General features: G+C 28.1%; 1 long non-coding RNA gene across 1 annotated transcript; it reads right to left on the bottom strand.

Moving 5' to 3' along the window:
* Positions 1–1,320: 1,320 nt before the first annotated feature.
* LOC136084197 (uncharacterized) lies at positions 1,321–3,806 on the bottom strand. Its single transcript, XR_010640389.1, has 5 exons — positions 3,499–3,806; positions 3,180–3,373; positions 2,881–3,016; positions 1,548–2,770; positions 1,321–1,366 (listed from the first exon to the last, which is right to left on the bottom strand). It is a non-coding gene; the product is annotated as an uncharacterized LOC136084197 (long non-coding RNA).
* Positions 3,807–5,786: the final 1,980 nt, after the last annotated feature.

Below are 5,786 nucleotides of genomic sequence, written 5' to 3'. Positions count from 1 at the left end.
AATATGCTAGTATATTGATTTGATTCACATTAATAAGCTACAAGCATTGCATCTGGTCTCACCGCAATATAGATAGATTAAGTTAATTTGAAGTTTTAAATTCCATGTTCGGTTTTGTCTTTCTCTTTTTTTTTAATTTTCATTTTTTATTTATTTTGTTTTTTTGCCCCCATAAGGCACCATTCACAGAGCACTGCGAAAAAGCATTTAGCAAGAAGTTCACGCGAACCATGGTCTCTATATTTAAATTGCGGAAGGTTTAAAGTTATATCGATTTAAAAGATATTTCTAAACAGTACTTTAAATCACAAAAAATAAATTGTTTTATAATAAAATTATGGAGTATTTAAAATGTCAGTCATTTTTATGTAAGAAAGAGAGAAAAGGTCATCAATAGAGACATTTTTAAATTGAAAAAAAAAAGTAGTTATTGGCGGGTTCGGACGGCATTCAAAGCCTATATTGGATTAAAAGGAGAAGGGTTGAATTTAGCCCTACGTATTTAGATTTTTACAGAAACATAAAGAAATTACTTAAAATCACATTCAACTTGAATGAATCACATTCAACTTGAACTTTTTAGACAAAGAAATAATAGCTCACTTGAATTTCAAGTGAGCTATTATTTCTTTGTCTAAAAAGTTACTTTTCCCTGCATTTTTAAGGTAAGAAACTTTATAAAATATTTTTCCTTTTACTCTGAAAGCTTGATATTCTATTAATTCTATTAATATTCTATTAATTGATTGGTGTACAATAGCTAAAACTGGTTTGTGATACAAGATAAAAGTTTTTCTTGCCTAACAAAATAAAAATAAAACAAGATAAAAGTTAAAATTTATCGTATTTTTGCTAAAAGATTATTTTTTTTAATGGCAACTTTGAACAGCGCGGGGAAGCGTAAAGTGGTTTAACCTTTTTTTTTTAAAGAAAATGAAAATGTGGTCCGTTTGCAACAATCTTGCCCTAATTTTTCATATCAGATTTTTACAAAAATGGAATTCATGCCGTTTTTTGATTATTTCCAATAACTGTGAAACGGAGATCTCTGTTAAATAAACGGAGTATTAATTCGACGGATTGTATCCATTAGGGTAAAGTGTCCTGATTCCGGCCACATCTTTACAATTTCGTTTCTAAAAAAAATGCCACATTTTTGCAATTTTTATTTCTAAAAATATGTTAACAAATGGGTCTTCAAGACAATTATACACTGTTAGAAAGATATACCTTTCAGCACTCGGGTCTTAATTTTTTTTTATAATAAAAACTGCGTAGACAAACAAAGATAACAAAGGCAAAAGAATTCGACCAAATTACAGCAAATTTGACAAAATATCAGCCTGGCTTTGAATTTTTTTCGATTCTATTTCAAATCAAATAATGCAATTCTTAAATATATTAATTAATTCAAAATATTAAATAATTCTAAATATTATAAAGCGAAAAATGTTTTTAAACTTTTTGTTTTAAATATTCAGCTTTTACCATGCAAGTAACATAAACAATTTATATTAAATGTAACCTTATTAACATAAATATCTTACTTGCCACAGGTATTACATTTCAAGAAATTAAATTTAAAATGGAACTTGGTAATTGAGTTGAATTTGGTCGCTTTACCCTACACGATTGAAACATACCGTAAGTTTAGCGGATACAAAGTTGAAGTCACAGGATCCTTCGTAGCATTGAAATAAAAAACTATTTCGGTTATCCTGACTTAATTGCCATGATGTTTAACAATTACCCGTAATTTTTTTGTAACAAAATAAACATAACCAAAACATTTTGTAGTGTTTATTTTAAAAGGAACAAATTATTTACACCGATTGGTATTAGAATCAGTCGGGTCTTGAACGGGGTCAAAAGAAATAAATCTTTAGATTGAGTCAAGAGAAATAAACCTTTAGTAAAATAAAAAATAACACTTTGTAACAAAAATCGTAAATCTTCATGTATAACACGTTAACTAAGTGATACACTAAATATAAACTAAACTTTTAGTTGTATTTAACGAGTGTTAATCTCTGCTCAACGACTCCGTAGTCAATTTATCGTACTGTAAGGCATGAACATCTTGCATAAACTGCCAAAATATGATTGTTGACAGATTGATAACCAATATATTCTACTTTATTATTGGGACTGAAACGGGTTTTCATGTCCTCCATACAGTCTAAACATTTAAGTAATTTCTCTCTAAATTTTAATAAATATAAATTTGAATCATGTTGAACAATGTGTCAATAAATACGACGCTGAATTTTATGAAACATGAACAAACAATTATTATATAATACACAGAAATCTATAGAAACAAAAAAAAAATTTCTACACGCGTCAACTCCGTGAACTTATCAAAAGTATTCCGATAATTAGTAGCAAAAGGAGTAATCCATTGTTCTATTCTCTCATTTCTTAATTTAATCCATATCTGTTACGAAGTTACTGTAAACTGTAATACTGGAGATACTCGGTTAACATTTTTAACAGCTTTTTTAAAGTGTATTACCATTGGAAAAAGAATCAAGCGTAAGGAAATAAAATAATTGTGACATTGCCTTGAAAATATAGTGCAATGACTTTACTGCTTTGTCATTATAAAAGATAAATTTGGAAAAATCTAAACAGGTAACAATATCACTGACAATATTACAAATATACAATAAAAAAATATAACCTTATGAAACACTTATCTTATCACAACATTCTTTTTGACTTCTTAAGACTATCAATCTATTTGCTGTGTGCAAAGGTAGACAAGCATCTAAAGAAAATATATTATTTAATATACATGTAAGCATCATATAATGATGAATTAAATGTATCTCATTATAAACTAATAAAAAAAATTTAACTTAATTTCTTTAATCTTACTATCCTTAGGCTCTCTTATATATTAACAGACGTTCAGCTGCTATAATGTTTTTATAGCCGTTTTTTGAAGTAGCATCATTTATCATTTGTTTATTTTTCTCCCCCAACTCTGGAAAATGGTCTCTGATTTGCTTTGCTGAAATATAAGACTTTAATATGGTAATGGTAAGAATTTAAAATGGTCTAAATATAATATAAAACGCTAATAATAACTAATCAGTACATTAAATTTTGTGAAACTCAACTTAATTCTAGTAAAGGTCATTAAAGAAGCTTTGTGTAATTATAAACTTATTTACCAAGTCATTAGTTATTTGCCAATCTTCTGTAGCAATCTTGACATTTTCAAAGTTCATTTTTGTTATCAAAACAACTCTGCTTAATTTTTTCGCAATCTCAATGAAACTAATTTTATATCGATTTTAGCAGGACACATGAACTTTTAATTATCTTGTAAAATAACGTAGTTCTTTTGAAAACAGTGATCATCCATCTATAACCAAACAGTTATACAGTACATTTAAGGTGGATTATGCAACTTATTTTTCAAAATTTATTTTGATTTTAAAAGTTATTAAAGAAAAGAATGATACCAAAGATTTAAAAGTAATGTATTACATTAGTTTTTCTTTTCTTTAGTTGATAACTTTTTTTTTAATGAAATATTTCTGTCGAACCCATAATGACAAACAGTATTCCTCTCTTCATTCCAATAGCGCACATGTAAGCCCATTTGACCTTTCTTTACAACTTTATTGTAAGATACATCAAAAAGACATACAAAGTTATCCAGAAGGTTAAGATCTTTTATCAGAATTTTTTTTAAATAAGGGGCAAGACCATGAATTACAAAATAGCCAGATTTTGTTTTCCACATAAAAAGTCGCTGGTAATTTTGCTATCTGGAAACATCAAAGCAAATTGTTTAGGCTTGTTTAAGTTTAATTGTTTAAGTGAAAGTTAAATACAAAAAGCCAAAAAAAAAACCCATTAAAAAAATTACTTAAAAATTACTAATTACTTAAAAATTACTTAAAAATTACTAAAAAATACTCAGGGGCTGATATATGATATATATATATATATATATATATATATATATATATATATATATATATATACATATATATATATATATATATATATATATATATATATATATATATATATATATATATATATATATACATATATATATATATATATATATATATATATATATATATATATATATATATATATATATATATACACACACATATATATATATATATATATATATATATATATATATATATATATATATATATATATATATATATATATATATACATATATATATATATACATATATATTAGGGCTGTCCAAAAAAATTTTTTTTTTCAGATTTGATTGCATAGTTGTTTATTTTGTGCCATTTGACATAGTAATTAACTGTGCAAAAAATCTTTCCAATCAGATAATGTTTAGGGGATGCTCAATGACCATAAAGTTTTACGAAAAATGTGAAAAACATGGAAAAAGTAACAAAGTTCCACAAATTTCTAAAACCCGGTTAATTAGATTTTTCAGATTTGATCAGTTTTAATTATCTCTAAATATTAAATTCTGAGTACAAATTACAATCCACATCCACTTTAGACTGGTTTATTAGCAGAGAAATTAATGAAATAAAATACTGCAATACGACTAAAGTTCTGCGGTTTTTGTTATATCAGAATTTTTCCAAAATAAAACACTAGGATTTTTGACTCTGTCATTGATTAAAATACGAATTATAAACAAAAAAACATATGAGCAATTAACATTTAATTATCGTAATGTTAAAGTTCGTGCAATGTTAATGCTAGCGAGGACTATAACTCTTCAGAGTACACTTTCTGGCATCTCGCACTCGCTTTCTGTGATCCTCAACCACCTGAATTAACCTCTGCATTTCAGATTCATTCCTTGTAATCGATTCATTAAACATCGACATTAAAGCCACAGATCGTTCGGCAGCATCATTTACTACTTTCAATGAATATACTAAATTTTTTCCTTCTTGGTATTCTGGGGAATCATTCCAGGTAGCTGGATCGTTGTTGAACAGAAAATCAATATCAATCTTCATTGACCGCAACGCACTTGCTGAAACTGATGTCACCAGCGTGTCCAGAGATTTCTTCTCTAGACTTTCAATGTTCTTTAATTTGATCAACCTTTCAGACCAGTTCTCACCGTGAAATTTCATGTTGGAAATCATTTTTCGCTTCTCTTCCGTTTGAAGTTTGTTTGAAAACAAAGCTAGTGGGACCAATTCTGGTGAAAGGTACCACAAATGGTTTTGAAAGTTCTTGACTGCTGCTTCGGAAATCGTTTTATTCACAACTGCAAACTGCTTAAATTGCTGAAACAGAAACAAGTCATTAACTGGAGCATCGCTGGCATTTGTGCATGATATCCAAGATTTTACATAAACCAGACTAGCAAATAAGCAAAATTCACAGAGATTTTTTTCCTCTTTTGTGGTCAACTTGAACTCTTCACGAAATAAACAAATCTTAAAACAATAAATAACCTTGGCCATCCAGCGAGTCATGTGATAAGCACCAGGGATCTTGAAATGATAATTTTTCTCTTCTTGATCAGGCAGTTTTCCAAGTATTAACAGACAGAGATCCATGATTTCTTTGTAGTTATCCCTTGGCATTTTAACATGCAGGTTTTCTTTGAGGAATGCAATCACTTCATTTTGTAGTTCTTGCACCAGGGGTATTTTCATTCGAATGTCATCCAGAGGTTTAAAATTTCCTTGATTAACTTTGGGCCAATATTGCTGAAATCTCTGGAAAAGAGGTATGTTGGGACCAGATGATGGTCCAAATAGTGATCCAAACACTCCTGCTACTATGATCTCATGAAC

This window comes from Hydra vulgaris, chromosome 08, assembly GCF_038396675.1.
Source record: "Hydra vulgaris chromosome 08, alternate assembly HydraT2T_AEP".
Lineage (NCBI taxonomy): Eukaryota > Metazoa > Cnidaria > Hydrozoa > Anthoathecata > Hydridae > Hydra > Hydra vulgaris.
Note: the sequence above shows the minus strand (reverse complement) of the source record. Positions and strands in the feature narration are given on the sequence as shown.